The sequence below is a fragment of the Cygnus olor genome, chromosome 1, assembly GCF_009769625.2.
Source record: "Cygnus olor isolate bCygOlo1 chromosome 1, bCygOlo1.pri.v2, whole genome shotgun sequence".
Classification (NCBI taxonomy): Eukaryota; Metazoa; Chordata; class Aves; order Anseriformes; family Anatidae; genus Cygnus; species Cygnus olor.
This window is the reverse complement of record NC_049169.1, coordinates 43606881-43623528: the sequence shown is the minus strand read 5'-3', so window position 1 is coordinate 43623528 and position 16648 is coordinate 43606881. Positions and strand designations below refer to the sequence as shown.

The 16648-nt window shown below is 45.8% G+C and overlaps 1 protein-coding gene across 6 annotated transcripts in view; it reads left to right on the top strand.

The window, feature by feature from the left end:
- The window catches only part of TCF20 (transcription factor 20), a 119956-nt gene that overhangs the window by 55899 nt on the left and 47409 nt on the right, over nt 1–16648 (top strand). The window contains exon 1 of one of the 6 annotated variants that reach the window (XM_040554734.1): nt 6154–6208. The exons of the other annotated variants lie outside the window; for them this stretch is intronic. The gene's annotated coding sequence lies outside the window, so the exon portion shown is untranslated. Of the gene's footprint in view, nt 1–6153; nt 6209–16648 lie in introns of those variants that run through there. 6 annotated transcript variants of the gene reach the window in all.

Sequence of the window (16648 nt, the reverse complement as noted above, 5' to 3'; positions counted from 1 at the left end):
AAAAACTGTGTGAGATTCTACTGGGTGTTCCCATCGCTTGGACCCTCTAAGATAGGTCTCTACAGACTTTACAAAATTAAATGCTAATTTTCTGAACCTGGGTCAGTTTCCTCTGTTACCTGATAGCTTTTAAAACATTGTCATCGCTTGGGGTACGTGAATGAATATATGCTTCTTTCCCATACCCCAAAAGTGTAGGCAGTGCCCCTAAATATTTGAAGATGCTGTGTTTGAAGTCATAAGTTCTGTACGTTCGCATGTGCCCTACCCTTCTTAGGATTTGAGCATGTTGTTAACGTAATACAGAGCACTAAAATAAGAAATTAATGTCTTCTGAAATTTAGAATTAGGGCTTTTGAGCATTGTATGTACTTTTATGAGTCTCAAGATACAAAGTAATTAAAGCGGTTGTTTGAAGTGTTTTTTTTTCCCCATGTTTTGTTAGCAATATGAGATCTATAAGTAAACAGTGGTGAAACCTCTAAAATATTTTTAATAAACCAATGTCTCTGATGAATCGGGACCAGAAAACATCACTACATGTGACAGAAAAAAACCGTATAATTCAGTTTCTGCGCCAAGAAGATAATGAGATTTCACGTAATGTATATCTTAAGTGGAACCTAAGACTACCGCTATGGAAAATAAATACAGCCTTCTTAGCAGATGGGCGTAGAAGACCTTGGTTCTGGTCTAGTCTGATGTGCTCTGCTTTTGCCTCTTTCTGCTGCAAGCCCTTCTCGTGCGCTGAGTAACGCGCCTGGTGTCTGTAGTACGATAGCAGCAAGGTGCCTGGAAGAACTAACGCTGCTCCTTCAGGGACCTTTTTTTTTTTTTTTTCCGGTTGGAACAGCTGAGATTCGAAACAGCCATTGCGTGCATCAGGGAGGAAACCAACAGGGAGTGAAGTAAGAATCAAAATCTTAGCTGCCTCCAAAATTTGGGACTGTATGTCATGGGGATTTAAGCTTGTCAAGCCTGGAAATTCCCACTTCCCTGTAGGCAGAAAGAAAACCAACAAATGAAACCTCTGTAAAAGGCCAGCGGAATTAAAAGGAACAAAAAAAAATCCTTTTCTGTAAAACATGTTCCGGCAAGGCAGAGTTGGTTTTCTGCAAGACCATTGTAAAAGATGAGTTCTTCTAATATTTGAATTTCTCCTTTTATTTAGATATGTTTAGCAATTCAGATAATGAAGATTTATTGATGGCCTTTTCTGCCTTGTTGGAGACAGTCTTGCCAGAGAATCATATTTGTGTGGCTTTCTATTTTCATTTCCACCTTTATTGCTTTGGACATCAGCATGGAAATGTGCTCCTTTTTTCCTCAAAAGTTCAGCTTCTGTTGTTCCTAGCCTTTTTACTGGACTCAGGTTCTTTTGTCTGCAACATCACAATCACTTTCACAGCAACTAATTCTGATTCTGCCAGGAGCAGCTTTTTGGCAGGAGGTAAAAGGAATAAGCAGAAGAAGCTGAGCAGGTCTTAAGGTACAAAGATCCTATTTTCATGAATCAGCTCCTTGTAACGGGAAGATGAGAGGACAGAAGTGTTGCAGGATTAAAAGATAGAGCAGAATTGTCTACCGTATAGGTGATTTAATTTTTTTCCTGCTATGATTCACGCTGCCTGCCTTCAGCTGCTTTATCATTTTTCTTCCTTTGAGAAACTCCAGAGTCCTTCAATCCAGTTGTTGTTCTGCTGCAGGAATTTGGCTCTAGGACTTAGCGCTGTGGCTTGTGGAGGTGCTTCTGGTGCCTGGAGGAGAGCCACTTCCAAGCGATGCACCCAAGACGTGACAGTCGGTAGGCTGATTGATCTCAAACCCACGTTCTTCCAAAATGCTTTCCAGCAAGTGCTCAGGTCCTGTGGCTGTCCTAGGGGGAAAGTTCAGTATCGGTGAATTAATGAGAGGAGAGCCCTCCCTGTCTTTGCTGCAGTTCCTCGGGAGATGTCTGATGCTGCTTCTCCCTTGCCCAGGGTCAGACGTAACACTTTTTATCTGAAGTAAGCGTAAAAGAAGTAGGAGGAAGGTGTGGGGAATCCTGGGGCTAGATGGGAAGAGAGGTAGGAAATGTTAATGAATGCAGCCATGCTGATGTCTTTCTTGGAGGAAGAGGAACAGGCTCGCTGCCCTTGCTTTACACTTGCTTAGAGACTTAGCTGTCCCACCGTGAGTATCAGTTTCAGTCCCTGGTTGCGTGACCTGTAGGTGCCTGCTCTCGCTGTCATCTTTTGTATCATCTGTCTTCAAGCTAGTCTCTAATGCCCATTCCCCTAGCATCTAAGTGCCTCGAGATGAAGGCTGTAAAAGTGCAGCGGTGAGCCTGTGCGTGACACGGAGTTGTGTCACGGGGGAAGGATTAGGATGAGGGCAGTACTTTGAGGGGACGGTTTTCGCGCCTGTAAGAAATCTGCGTGTCTGACTCTGGAGGTTCAGCCTTCTGGTGCTGCTCATTCAATGCTTTTCATCAGCAATGAAACCTTTTATAAAGGAGAAGAAATCTCTCAGAAATCTCTCCGAGGACCCCACCAGCTGCGTTCAGACATCCTCTTTCGGCTAAGAAACACTGGGGCGCCCCGAGCCTTTCCAGCATCTGTCACCCACAGACTTGTTCTCAATCCCACGGGCTGCATCCCTTGCAGCCGGGCTGCAGTCCTCCCCCCTCTCAGGCAGAGGGAGCTCAGGGGGGTGTGGAGATGAGGTGTGGTGGAGGTCAGGAACTGGGCACTCCTTCCTTTCCCCCCCCAAGCTGCTGATGTACGCTCCTGCAGAGCCATAGCAACTGAGTAATCACTGAATTATGGCTAGATCAGAAGTGGTGACCTCAAAGACAGAAGGAGACTCTCCATCTCCATTTGTCAGTCCTCTCAGGGTCAGAAGGAGATTTTTCTCAGGGATCTGTGGGAGAGGGGAAGGGGATGTGCAAGGTAAGCCTTACATTAAGGCATAACGGGAAAAAAACGTTTGCTTTTGCCATTGGCAGAGCTCGTATCCGCTGAGAGAGTCATTGCTGTTTCCATATGTGCGAAGGCAGCAGGGCGTGTAGGAACAGTGACTCTAACCCCAAGGGCTACTTATGGGGCTTAATTTCACCCGGAACCTCCCATCCTTCATAAGGGAGGGTTTCAAGTCTCAAGGCTATTTTCCTTCCCGTCTCTGTCTTGTTTGTGTGCGAGCACTTTGATTAGGTGGGAGGAAAAGATGTCTACGGGGACACAGGTAGGGCTTGGGAGGGTTTTGTGGTGGTGGTCCTGCAGCGGCTGCAGACAATTAGGGCTGAGCTCATTTCCTTCCACAAAAAGCAGGGACTTCAGTGTTTCTTATGAGGCTGGTGCGGTGCATCTGCTCAATTTATAGGACTTACTCTCCGATTACAGAATGTATTTGCTGGAAATTTACATGCAAACCTCTTTAGTTTGTTCCGTTGATTTTAAAATTGGTCCTTTAAGGGTTTATTTTGGTAAGCGACCAATTTTGGCCTTAAATCCCCGTTCTCTTTTTTTCCTCTTTTAAGAACTGAAGAGCAATTTGCTTATAAGTTGCTTTAAGCGCGTGTGGATACTATTGATGGCTTTATGCTGAACTAGAACTGCTTGCGTGGGTGCTAGATACCAGCCCTGGTCACCCATCTGCGGGGTCGGAGCCCAACAGGAGCATAACAGGATTGCTTTCTCTGTTAGTCCTAACAATGTTTTATTTGTAACAATATTTTGTGTAACTGATCATCGTTGAGTAGTTGTCACTGAATGGGTAAGTCAGAAGGTTGAATTTCTTTCTTCTGGAAAGAAAGCAAAGCATTCAGTGGCAAGGAAAAAAACTGGTGATGTGAACAACGTATACTAATGACGGTGGTTTTTCTTCCGGAGTCTGCAGACAGCCAAAAATTAGGTTCTGAGAGAATTAAATTCTCCATTAAGCTCAGTGGGGTTGTATCTTAAGGCCCAATACATCACTTCAAAAGCAACAAAGTAGATGCCATCTGTGCTCACGTGATAGTTAATTAATATATTTTGGTTCTTTTGTTTTCATTCTAGACTTCAGGTGATCCTGTAGGTTACCAGTGATGCCTGCTGTAGTGTAACAGCTGACGATAGTGTGGAATTTGCCTGCATTTATAGCCTGTTTTTTTTTTCTTTTTAAACAACTTTAGTTTATCCTTGTAAAATGTTGAGGTTTTAGATTTTTTAAAACCTGACTCCTCTTGTGCTTCCTTTACGACACCTGTTAGTAGTCAGTAGCAGAGATGGAAGCGCTGTGGTGAAGCAGACAGAGATCCAGGTATTTAAGGGTGCAAATTCACTTACTTTTGCGCCTTTGAGAAATTTTTGACTTGTGATTGCTAGCTCTCTTACAGTTTTATAGCATTTTTTTGAGCATGTTACATAACTTTTTCCATTCATGCTGCAACTTCATTTTGTACGTGAGGTAAGAAATACCTCGATACACCAAGCATGTATAAATAAGCTGTGTTTTCATGTATTTCTATATACTAAAGGGTTTTACTTTAAGGTACGTTTAAGTTTAACTTAAGGTAAAGCACTCGAAGCACTCCTGCCTTATAAATCTACATAAAGGATTGACCTCAATTGACATTTCCCTTCGGAATCAGAAAACAGATAATGGAAAATCAAATTATAAAACCCTTATCGAGTTCCCCCACCCCATTACGGCTTTTATCACCGTCCTCCAGCCCCAGAGGGAATGCTGCTTGCACCAAGCTTTTAGCATGCGGTGAGAGTCGGCGAGATTAGGGCTGTTTGTGACGGGAGTAAAGTAACGGCTTGTCGCGGCGAATGTGCTGGCGGAGCCTCTGCTCCAGACGAAGGAGGCAGTGAATGACTTCCACCTCCCACGAGGGAGGCCCCACGCCTGAAACACTGCTTGCAAGCGGGCAACAAGTGCTGGCGAGAGCACGGGCACGCCGCACGGCGGGAGGAACAGTGTGCCTCGTAACGCAGCGCCCGTGTGCCCAGCCGCGATCCCCAGGTAGCGCACGCAGGGCACGCCGCGGTAAGCTAATCTGAGGGAGATAAGGCATGGATCACAGCAGCGGGCTTGCCTCCGAGAGGAGGATTCCTGTTCTTGTGTTGAGCCCAAAGAGGAGCGGAGGAGCAGGCGAGTCCTTCCTGGGCGCTCTCTTTGGCCACGTGGTTGTCTACCTGCCCTCAACGACAAATGGAAGGAGCGCTTGTCGTAGGCGCCCGGTGGTTTTCCCAGCCAGCTGCCATCGTTCCAGCCTTATCCCGACGGAATTTCAGCCGGTCTCAGAATTGGTTTTGACAGATAACGCAAAGTACTCTGCGTGGTGTTTCGCATTTGTTTTTCATGGAGCAGGACACCTGTGGGGGAGCCGCCGGTGCTTTGAGGACAGCCCCTCTCGGCAGGTCGTTGCTTTTTGGGGTGAGCTGGGAGCCGCGGCCCTCCCTCAGATAAGGCTGGCTACAGGAGGTGGTGTGTGCCGAGGACGTGGCGAACAAGGCTGGGCAAACAGGGCAGCTACCCGAGCCTGTCACATCGGCTCGGCGGAGCTGCCCGCCTGTCCCCTCGTTTCTGTCACGTCCCTGAGGGAAAGCCGCCAAGAGCGGTGAACATCGGCCAAACTGCAGCAGCAGCACCACCAGGCGCCCCTAACCCCCCCCCCCCCCCAATCCACGGTCTGTAGGAGCCTCGGGAGCGCTGAGGGTGTTTATAAGAGCGTTTATTCGGCTGCTGAGGCGGTGTAGAAGCGGGAGCCGGGAGCACCTCTGCGCTCAGCCCGCGCCCAGCCTCCATGTTGGGGAGGTCCCTGGGGGGGGGAGGGAGGGGGAGGGGGAGGGGGAGGGACGCTCCCTCCCTCCCGCCACCGCGTGCGCGCGCACGCACAGATACACAGCGCCGGGCGCGCGCGCGCACGCTCCGCTCACCACCACCACCTCCCCCCCCCCTCCGCCCGGCCGGGACCCGCCGCCTCGCGCGCCGTTCCCGCTGGCGCCGAGCGGCCGCCGCCATTGGCTGGGCGGGGGTCAGGTGACCCCGTGTTATTTCCTGCGTGCGCGTGCGTGCGCGTGCGGCGTGTGCGCGCGCGGCCAGGATGCAACCCGCCAGCCCCCCGCCGCCGCCGCCGCCGCCGGGCCCCCCCCGGCCCGCAGCCGGGCCCCGCCGCTGAGCGCCCCCGCCCCGCGCCCGCCTCCCGCGGCACGGGGTGGGGGGGCGGGGAGGGCCGCAGGTAAGGGCCGGGCCCCGGGAGGTGCCCCCGGACCGCTTCACCCCCTCCCCCCCCCCCCCCCCCTTTATTCCTGCAGGGAGCCGGCGGCCGTGGGCCTGCCCCTGGGGCTCGGGGCCCGCCCGGTGTGCCCGGTGGTCCCGGCCCCTCGGCGGGGCTGACCTGGCCTCCGTTGGCGGAGCGCGGCCGGGCCGCTGGCGGTGCTGCCGGGCTGCCGGGAGCTGGTTTTCCTTACCTCCGGGGAGGACTAAGGGAAAGTTATGTAAGCCGGTACCGGAGCCGGCCGGTGGCACCGGGGCTGTGTCATGAAGTTGGAAACGGGGCTGCGGTTGTGTGCGAATCAACAAGCGTCTGCCTGCGCGGGGGGGGGTTGGCACCGCCGGAATCCCTCGTCTCGGTGGGTGGACTGCTCTGGCTCTGTGCTGTGGCTCTTACCCGTAGCGTTACACCTCCGTTAGGAGGGCAGGCAGCCTGCTTGAATCCTGGCGTTGTTTCCCACGCCATTCCACTTCTCTTCTCCGCCTTTGAAAACAGGAGGGGGAAAGAAAAAAGCGAGATGCCTGCGAGGGGACTGAGGATCAGTTTCTGAGCTTTCTATGTTTAGGTTAGTGTTTTGAAAGCTATTCGTGTCTGCAGTAGCTGTTGCCATCTGTTGATTCCACGGATAATTCTGAGCAGTCCTTGCTTTCCAGCGTGCTTCCCGATCAATAGCTGCGCGTGTAGCAGTTGGCGCACCTTTAACCCGGCTTTGCTCAACCTTTCCGCTTGCCCAGAGCGGATGGATGATGGACACGCAGCAACCTTCGCGTTACAGATGCGGCATATTCGTTACATTCAGTTCAGGAAGAGGTGTCCGTTTGGTGAGGCGTATGTGTTACACACAACGATATTAAGCATTTTAAGTTTTCACTTGGCTGGCTGAAAGCTTTGTTCCTTCAGTGTGCCGCCCTACGAAATGTGGATTTGTTTCCTTTGCCTTGAGTTGTATGAAGCTGTATTTTTTTAAAATTCGTCTCTGCATTAGGTTCGGTTCACACATAAATAGCCATCTGCATTAAAACACTGCAGAAAGTGTAACTACCAAAAAGAAACGAAGAAAGAGTATTTATCAGTCACCTTTCTCTTAATAAACTTTGTGAATAGCACAAGGAGAGGAGAATACTATTTGTCCACTTCTGTAAATTGCTGGCAAGTGAAATGCATATTCTTGTATTTTCTTAACTTTCTCCTGGTTAAGTTAGCAAGTAAGGTACTATGCTTTCTGAGGGGGAGGATGACAACACCTTTTATGTCAAAAATATGACTTGCTATTGTACGTTTTCATTGCTTACGGTTTTGGGAATAACCTCAGACAAACTGATAGCTTTGGGGCTTTGTATTAATGCGCTTAAATGTCTAGGGGAGGTTTTTGGACCTTCTTGCAAGTTTGGTATTCTCTAGGCTACTTAGCTTTAAATTTGTTAGCATCTTTTTGAGTAGAATAGTATGTGTTTTGACATAGTTTGGGCTTTGATCTCTAAATCAGACTTCAGAGGCTTTGGGAATTATGAAACCTGTTTTTTTTCTTTTTTTTTTCTCCTGAAATGCGTACTTTAATGTACCTTTCCAGCCCGGGGCAGGTTAAAGATGGTTCTCGGTATGAAAGCGCTTGGAGCAGCGTGGTTGAGTGTCTTTAACGGGAGGTCAGATTTTTAGGGGGGGAGAGGGGTGCTTTTCTTAGTTATTAATGCTTTGTAAAGAAGGCCCGAGGTGAATTTTTATGAAAGCAATAAATCTGTTTCTGTAATGCATAAGTAAGAAGTGAAGGTTATGAAAATCAAACAGAAAACTTGCGTATTACTTGTAGAGGAGAACTCTTTATTGTCAGAAGTTTCTTTAACCTTTGGCTGAAGGACTGGAGAGAGATTAACCGTTCTTACATTGTAAAGGATACTTGGATTAAACTTAAAAGCTTAAACAGTGTAAGTGAAAACATTCTTAATACGGTTCTGTATGTGATTGTTAGAGGTATAAAGTCTATAGGAAAATGACTGGAACGTGCAGGTTTTGGGGTTACTCTCTCCTTTTGCCATCATAGAAAAGTGTGCAACAAAGTCCATTTGGGTTCTTACTACAATATTAAAAAGCAAATCACTGCATACCCCTCTTGTGCCTTCCTTTTTAGGTCATGCTTAACTAAACCACCCATGAAGCACAGCAAAATGACAATAGTTGCCCTTCTTAGAAGGGTCGCTTCATAGGAACTGTACTGCACAATTCCTGTTGCTACTCTACCAGCTTGGCACGTTGCTATCTGGAACGAGGGCGTAAGATGTAATAAAGTTGGATAATTTTCATGCTGTTTGCTTGGCTCCCCTATAATTTGAGGTAAGGGTATATTTAGGAGTTTATAGCTGGCTTAGGCATATCTTGCCTTTTGACACGGGGTATGCCAGATCCCCGTTTGGGTGGGGTAGCTTTTTAATTAAAGCATACATTTACGTTTTTTTCATAACCTGTTCAATTATATTTTATACTTACAGAGGGTATTAGACCAGTGTTTTTGGAACCAGAGTTCGTATAAATTCCAAAGATTCAGGAATGTTTTTGGCAGTGCTAACTTCTCAGGCTTCACTGTGTACCTTAACTGGCCGTGTGAGGATTGGTGTTAATTAATGCCGCGATGGGCCTCTGAGACAGGAAGGATTGCGTTCAGCAACCTAAGTTTCTGAAGAGCGAGCTAGCATCAGTTGGTGGAGCGTCCTGTGGTTTATCTGCTGATAGAGACTGGGCTGAGACCAACCACCTCTTTCCTTTTCCACTACCTAAAATCAGGTAGCAAAAATGGCTTTTATGGCTCTTTTTGGTGAGATCTTTCTCAAAATAAATAAGCAAATTAATTGCTTGTTTAGCTTTTGGACTTCTGAAATGAAAACTAAAGATAATGTCAAGTATTTTTACTTCTAATAATGTTGATATGCTATGGTAGAAAACCTTGAATAGAAAAAATAGTGCTACTGAGGACACAAATACAACGTGAACAGAGTTGTAAGTTCTCAAATAATGCAGGAGAGACCGTTGTGTTTCACTCCTGGTAATGGGGTCCTAATATATGGTTCTGTTTTTATCAGTTTCTCTTTTTTAATACTGGTATTGTAATTCTTCTGACCTGGCTCCCCTCCTTTACAGTTCTCATCTCAATACCAGTCTTGACTGATGGGGAAATACCAATGTCTGTCCTCCAGTTACATGCTGGTGCGTCTGGGTCACGTCGCAGTGTCCTGCTACGCCACTCCTTGATCTCTTCAGCTGAGCCTTTCTGCTATTGCTTACCACTAAGTTTTGCGTTGGTTGGTTTGAGGAAACTTGGAAATGCATGCGATTGTCTTCTCCGTGCCTTTACATGGGTTTCCTTTTGGTTTAAAAAAGAAAAAAGGAAAAAAAAAAAAACCAGAAGCCAAAACCAAAGACTCAAAAGTTGAAGCTGACCCGTAATCATAAACCGATTCTGTTTGGAGGGTAAGGTCAGCTCAGGATGTTCTGCAGTCTGTAATATGCTGCCTATTTGCCTTTGGAGGGAAAAAAAAATTACCAACTCTTGAACTAGTTTGTGCTGCATTTATGAACAAAACAGCACAAGCAGTCAAACTTCGATTTTTAACTGGATGCAGCGAAGCACTGCTGCAGTACAGTTCACATTCTCGTGCTGGATTGACCTGGTGACGATGAATACGCACAGGCTTTCCCAATGCTCCTTGTGTTTCTTATTTTTACCCTGGTGCTTATAGCTGGTGATAGTACTGGAAAAAACAGGGTTCCTGTCTGAAAGCCCCGGTTTGAAGTCCCTTTGGGACTTTGGGCTGTTCTCAATTTGAGAAACACAGTATTTCTTGCCTGAGTTGTGATGCAACAAGTACAGAAATGCAAGGAAAATGACTTTTCCTCCTCTTTGTAAGCACACAGCATGTATTTGTTCATCCTAATAACTGCATATGGAATGACTGTGTGTTTCATGCTAGAATATGATGATTTGTTTTGGAGGATTTTACTGGTCTGAACTCAGCCATCTAATTGCTAGTAAATTTCAAGTCGTAAACAGAGCCCTCAGATGAGCTCCGTGCTTAGCTGGGAAGTGCTCAGGGACCTGCTTCGTTAGAAGCTTTCATACGCTTTATTGGGAGCATTGTTCGTATCGCTTTTCCTGTAAAGCATACGTGCTGTAAACTGCCTTGGTAATAGCTTTTAACTGAACTAAAGACCAGGCACGGGGCTGGGAGAGCTGACGGTACAGGTGGCTGTTGGCCATACGCAACTTCGCTAACCACTGGGAAAAACGTACCCAGGGCTTGGAAGCTGAAAGAAGAGCGGGTGCTTCACGCCTTCCCGAACTTAAAGGGGTAAACCATTGGATGTCGCGATGAAATCTTTCTTTTAGATAGGTCTTGAGAAGCTTGATAGACACTTAGCAGGCGGTGAAATAAATGAGCCGAGCCCTGATACGCAGGGTGGTAGTGGGCTGTGTCGCAAGGAAGTGGCACTGCGTGTTTTGTGCGTAGGGAAAACTCAGCTGTGCCATCCTTACACCTTCCCTCAACGTCACTGCATGTGAATGGAGGAACGTTCCGTGCTTTCCTCGGCCTCTCATTTACCCGGAGTGCACAAAGAGAACTCTCCAACCACACAAAAAGGACAGATGTGGAGTCGCGGGTCATTTGGTTTGCCTGCTCTGCTGGGGGACTGGCTTTGGTTGGTGATGACCCAGGGAGGCCTGCTGCAGCGTGGCTTTCTGGATTTCTGTCTCTGCCTCTCTGACTTGAGTCAGCATCGTGTTTGCTGCGGTTTGGGGAACGGGCTGGTGAGTCCTGCTGTCTGATCTTTTCCCCTTTTGCTGCGGGGTGCTCTTCCCGTTCAGCGTCTTGCACCCGCCTCTGCTTCTTGTATCCCAGTCATCAGAGGCGAAACTCCTCTCCTGGGAATTGCTCAGTTGACTGCAGGTGGTTTGAATGATGGGATCATGCAGTTAAGATGGACAAGCTTGACTTGTCAGGTGTTCATTTTGTTTGTTTCCTTGCTGTTTGTTTGTTTTTGTCTTGGGGGGAATTAAAATTTTCTGTATGCTTGAAAGGTGGCGTTTGTGGAATACCAAAGTTGTGTGCACATATAATGGAGTTTTGGAAGGGTTGGTTGCTCGTACCCACTGCTGAAAGAGGCAAGGGGAAGTGAAGAGGTTAACTACGTGCGTCTCCTACAGCCTAATCAAAAACTTGTTGAAGTTGGTGGAAAAAGATGCACTGACTTCAGTGAATTTGGATCAGGCTCACAGGGAAAGCACACCTCTCAGCTCAGTAAGAAACAGGGTCAGGAAGTTCCTCAAGGCAGACAGGAGAGGAGGTAAGAAATAAACTTCCTTGCTTATAAACCACAGTTCTTTGGATGAAGACTTTTGTTAGGCTGTGTTTACTCACAAGATTTTCCTGACTAGATCCATGTGTACATTGCCAGTCTGAAACAAGCAAGGAGTAAGATCCTTCTGCCCAGTTAGTTTACAAGACATAAAGAATTAAATCAGAGCAACTCTGAAGGCAAAAGCTAATGGCTAGTTTTCATCGTCATCTTTCTAGCTTAAACAAGGTAGCAGACTCTTTGTTTTTTCACTGAACGTTTGGATGTTTTAAAGCAAGGGAGGAAACGCCATCTCATCTTTATGTTCTTTTAACAGACCTCTACAACTACGTGAGCATTGTGGAGTGATTATATATAACCCATCATGCGTGATCTATGGAAATTGTCTCTATTTAGGCTCTTGGGGGGAGGCAGGATGGAGAAAGAAATAGTAGCCTTCTGTGATGGTGGTGGTGGCTGTTCAGTTTTTTTCCACCATGTTCTCCCCGAGGTACGGGATGAATGACTGCAGGGACCCAAACGTAACAGAATGATGGGGCTGATTCTCAGAGTAGCGGACCAGCTACGGCTCTCTCTGTCTTTGAAGTCTGAACTCTAGCATTTACAAAAATTATGCTCAGAGTGCAGCATCTTTGTTATCCTCTGCTAATTCGTATTTATAGAAGTATTCGTTCTTCTCCCGTGCTGAATTCATGTCACTTCTTTGCCTTCAACTGTTAACTTCTTTATAATTCATTCGCTTTCTTCCGGACATGTGCTGTAGGCTAGGAGATGGACGAAGCTTCCGCTGCGTGTACACCATCAGCTTTGCAAGATTGTGTTTCCATCACCAGTTTCAGGTGCTGCTCAGCAGTTTCACTGCGGTGATACTGAAATCCGCTGGGGAGGAGAAAGCTTTAGGCCCTGCTTGTGGGAAGATCTGCAGTTGTAGCTTCCTTGCTTCTGTGAAGTGGTTTTGCTCGTAGGAATTAATTTTGGTGCGGTGTGCTCTGACCGTCGTTGTCATGCGCTGCCTTTGGCTAGGGCAGCAGAGCTTAGGAGCACGGGGTTAAGCGTCCGCAGCTGGAAGTAGCGGGATGCAGTGTCTTGTTTCTTGATTACTATGGCCTCTGTTTATACCTTATAATTTCAGACATTTGACCAAAGGGGATTAGGAGTTTAATCACCTAATGCTTATGAAATAGACATGGAGAGAGGCTTCTGGAAGACTTTCATTGACTCCATGGGGAAGCTGGTGAGAATGAACCAACTGAAGTGCTTTAGGCTAAGGCTTAGAGATACAGGAGTGTAAAAGATCTGAACCTAAGGAGTTCTTACCTGTTTGCTCCAACACTACAGCGTGCTGCCTCCTCTTGGTCGTCTGTCTGTTGGGTATGCCAGCAAACCACAGTGAGGATGGCGCAAGAAGATGGGTAATCTGAAAAAAATCAAAACAAAAAATTATTTTCCCTCCTCATGTTCTGTCAGTAAGCATCAGATGTATTTATCTGTAGGGTCAAGTCTTCCATAGCAGGAATGTATGCAGGCTTTCCGCACCCAAATTACTCCTAAGTCTTTCTTGCTTCAGGGGAATAAAGTACCAGCTTGAGAGGAGGACTGGTAACCTTGGCTAGTGAAACTTGCAAGTGGCACAGTGCATAGCTACATTTCTTGTATCCTATTCTTAAAGGAATAAAGATTATTGGCAAGAAGTTTGGAGGAGATAAATTTGAGTACAGCCTTTCTGCAGTGGGATGGTAACTGTTAAGTAGGTTGAGGTTGTGTCTCTCGCAGATTTTGTTGGTTTTGCATGTGATGTAACTGGGTTGTATGATCCTCAACAATGGATTTATCCTAATCAGTGGATTTAATTCTTGTATACAGCGTGTAACCTGTATTGTAATGAAGTTGCACATAACTGATAGAGATTTTGTGTTAATTTACTTCATTTGCCTTGAGGAGTTCCCAGGAGTCTTAGTTACAGGCTCATTGCACCAGGCATTGTAGAACAGAATGAAAAGGCTTGGTTGTGTGGACTACTTGGAATAGAAAAAAACACGTATCGCTGCTTAAATATTTAATGTGTGACCTCTGCATTCATCTCAGCAACTTGTCATAATTTGAAGAGAGAATGCATTTAAGACTTTAAAGGCAGGGCTGCTACTCAGTATGAAGAATTTATAAAAAGTTAATTAAAAATAACGTGCTAGATTTTTTTTATAAGTGCTGTATAGTTCTGAATATTTGTGATATTGGATTCATTTCTGCAATGCAAGTGAGAGCTTAGAGGTTCTATCTGGCAGCCCTGCTCCCTCTTGTCTGCTCCCATCTTGCAGTTAATTGACTTCTTCTCTCTGCCTTAATTTTTGTAATTGGAAGGTGAGGTGAGAGTTGTGGTGCCGTTGCTGAATGTCCTGTCTCACACGTTGAGGAGCTGAAGAGCAGATCAGGAGCTGCCTTTGAACTGGTTGCTCGGCTCTCGGTGTGTTGCAGAAGCCGGCGGGATGTTTGTGTGGAGACATTGGCGATACGGGCGCAGGTGAATTTTCAGCGTGAGGCAAGTAACGAAGGGCCAAAACTTTTGGGAGAACTACTGAATTGCCTGAGGAATCTGCAATCAGTTGGGAGAGAAGAAGGGAGGAGCTGAGGGTTCAGTATTCTTTACCCACCATCAAAATGAAAACTTGGTTGACTGTAAAGATGAAGAGCCTTTTAAATACGAACTTCTGATTTCAAGTGCACTTCACTAGCCATGGCACTTGAGCCATCCCTGCTGTGTCCGTTTTGCTGGTACAGATGTTTGTGTGCCGATATGGTGAGCGGGTCTGTCAGCTCAGAAATGTTTTTTTTTCCCTTGCAAAAATGTTTCTCGACCATATCAGTTCCCTGGTCTGCCTTGCGACCTTAGCACTGTGAAGGAGGCTGGACCTCCTCATCGGGTGCACGGAGAATGGACCCAGCATGTGAGACTGGAGTCGTCGTTTTAATCTGTGACGTAAAAATGGAATGTGAGTGACTTGCATAGCTTCTTCCTGACGGTCGCTGTTAAAAAATTTAGCTGGATAACTTTGAGCAGTCAGGTGGTGGGGTTTCAGGAGCTATTTGGTGCATCCGTGCTGTTGATTTAGACCGGGAACCAGTAATGTAGTAATAAGGTCAAATACATAAAATCAGGTAAAATTCTGCTAAACCTTGATCATTAGTCACATTCCTCAAAATACATGTTTTCACAGCGTCACGATTTAAATACTAGCTTACAACAAAATGTTGTTCTTGTCAAGTTGTTCCTTTCATCATGTTTAGGAATATAAATTTAACAGCACGCTTCCATCAAAGCGCGGAGCTGAACTGGAGCTAGTGTTTTAGTTCTGGTCACGTAGGCAGAGAGTAAGGAAGACTTGCAAATGCAAAAAAATCTCTTTGGATATTTTAATTTGGTGCTATCAGTATGTTTAAAAAAAAAAGGGGAAAAATGTTTTTTTTGGGGGGAAAAAAAAATCCACAGTCAAGTAACAGCCACTGCAAGATTCTGATTTGCTTTGCTTGTTGATATGGTGCCTTTTATTACAGCAGCTGAATGCTCCAGGTTCTTGTATGTCTGTTCACATCTCCCCTGTGAGATAGGAAGATGCAATGACTCAGGCTTAGTGGTTTTTTTTTTTTTTGGTGGCCACTTAGGGAAATATATGAAATAAGAAGTGAATCTAGATCTTATCTAGCACAATAATCCCCAGAGCATTCCCCTCTCTCGACTGACAGAGCTCACTGTGTTCCTTCTGCCACGCTCAGCTGTTCTTCACCCGTTCTGTGCGAAACATTTGCTGAATTGTTTGGATTTAAACTTACATATACTGACTTTTTTAAAAAAAAATTCTGTGCAGATATTTTTGTAAAGAAGGCATAGTGACTCTGTGAGCTGATGGAAACTAGAATCCGGTTGTCCAAACTTTAACTTATATGAGGAATCTTTTGATGAAGTTTGTGTTGGGCAGAACAAAATTCAGTTTTTATGTTACCAGTGTTGGCATTGATTGGCAAGACACTGCTAACTTGTGATGTTATTAGAAGCGTAAGCATTTATAGTAGCTGCATATGTGTGTATTTAAGATGTTATTGTGACTCTTTATAGAATGTAAAATTCAGTTTTCAGTAACCTAATTAAATATTCTGGTTTAAACTTCCATTTTTACGTACTTTTGAAGACGGCTTGAAGTAAATACTTCAGCTGCCTCACTACTTTCTGCTACTCTATGAAACTGAAATGTCCTGTTTAAACTTGGGGTGGTGCAGTGAAGCTTTGTTGCTGGAGTGAATTGTGATGCCTTGGTTAGAGCCAGGTCTGACTGCAGTTTTCTCCAGAAGTAGTGCGGTGGTGAACGAGACAATAGGAGTTTCCTATGTGTTAAGCTGTTCTGTTTATTTGTAGTATACAAAAATAGCTTTTTGATGGAGCAGGATCCGAAACAGATTTGTAGAAAGGTATGAAGAAAATCTGTCTTGCAGCTCAGGCTGACCACAACTTTTTGAAAGATGTGAGCTATGAATGCTACTGCTCGGACAAGCTGCTGACCTCTTGGAGTGCTGGCCACCTCAGTTTACTCTCACGTCACACCTAATGCTGAAAGCTCAGGCTACCTTTTTTCTTTTAAAAAGGCATCAAATGTAGGAGAAACAAGTTGAGTCTGTTAATTAGTTAAATGTAGCCTTAGGTTCGATCCTTCAGTTCACTTGGTTGTGTCAGAGCTGAGTTGCCTTCACTTGAAAGCAGCGGATGAGGGAAGGTTTCTTTTATAGCTGAGTACCTGCAGAAACGAGGCATAGCAACTTGGCCTTGACCGTGGAAGTGATACTGAGTACATGGACATCTATTTTCCTTTTATTTTATGCTTAATTCGGATCCTGGAGGTTTGAGGTTACAAATGATGCTGCTGAGGTGCTTGTGCTGAAGTTCTGGAATGGCTGGGAGTTTTGGTTGAGGGTACGTATGGTCTGCAACTTTAAGAAGATGGAGTGAGGAAGGAAGGACAAAAATTGTCTTGGTTTGTACAGGTGGTGACTAGAAATGGTTGTGGAGATGCATGT